Consider the following 1,407-nt stretch of genomic DNA (forward strand, 5'->3'; position numbering starts at 1 on the left):
AATTTTCAAAGTGATTCAATGGTGTCCATGTTCAATGGACGTGCACTTTGTACGTTGAACCCAAAAACAGACGTAACGTCTGTTTTGAACACGGAATGAAATGCACGTTTACGTGTGAAAGACTTTTCCCGCAGCCAATGTGAACATAGCTTAAAGCCTGATTCGTACTTCACAGCAATTGGTTTTTGTATCAATCGTATCCACAATTGTGGAGCCAACGGTTGGCTGGTTTTGCTTGTGACTGTCTAAGACTGGGATGCACTTCTGAGTGGCATTTATACTTTTCAAGCAATGCGGTTGTCTCCAGCGTTTCTTGTTAACATGAAGGACATCTTGCTCAAACACTTGGTTTTTTCTGCAAATATGCAGGTACACGATAAGGCAGAGGAGGAAGTGGTACATTTATCCACTTAGCAGAAGCAGACATTCAGAGGTGAATTACAATCTCTAGTGCAAGATACTGCGTGAGATATAAAATATATCCATCTGGTAACTTGTTCTATTTTCTCTAGTTATTCACTCCGTGTCTTATTGTGGTCTGTGTATGAGGTTCTGTATTTTCTAACTTCTTTAGTTAAGCTTTTATCATCAGCAGTCTGTTTAAAAAAAAATAAATAAATAAACATATTTTTTAGGACAGAGTTGCTCCAAATATACATTCAAGTTAAAAGTCACGATTTGCATGCAATTGCACTATGGGTGTGAAGTTCCGCTCAGATGGCTGTATGATCACTGCACCGAAGTATGAACCTGTCTTAAGATATTACATTGTACCAGTAGGTATATCTGTTTCGGGGTACAAAAAAATCAAATAAAAATTGATTTTTCCGACTTTAAAAAGCCTGCTTTTTAACTCTAGAGCACTGTTACGTCCTGCTGCAGCCTGGCCTCCTTTTCCACCCAGTTCCCTTTGGCTCACCTGGCAGATGTGGCCAATGTGCCTTGATTGGCAGATGGTGTCTATTTAAGCCAGAGGTGGCCACACCAAGCCAGGCAGGGAGCAGAGCAGCAGGCTGGGTTTAGTTTGGGTGGTGTTGGTTTGGTTTTGTGTCTACTTTTTGTCCTCAGCAATCTTAGATTGCTGGGTTTTGTTATGTTAGTTTGGGGTTGGGCCTTGGTAGTTCTGATTTGAGGGCTTTGTTTAATTTATTTTGACTAGGTAGTTTTTGTTAGGCAGCCATTGCAGGGAGCTGCTGACTCTGATGGTCACATGGCTGGGTCAGCAGTCTCCCTGACTTCTTTTTCTTTTGGCCAAGGTCCCAACTCCCTTTTGGTTTGCTTTCTTTTTAACCAAACACGCTAATTTTTTCTTGCTTCATTTCAGGACACAGGCTTTCATTTATTTTAATAGACTGTGTTCCTTTATGTCTGGTGTCCAGTTTTAATGTTATTGTCCCCACTGATGGT

Source organism: Oryzias melastigma, linkage group LG21 (genome assembly GCF_002922805.2).
Source record: "Oryzias melastigma strain HK-1 linkage group LG21, ASM292280v2, whole genome shotgun sequence".
Classification (NCBI taxonomy): domain Eukaryota; kingdom Metazoa; phylum Chordata; class Actinopteri; order Beloniformes; family Adrianichthyidae; genus Oryzias; species Oryzias melastigma.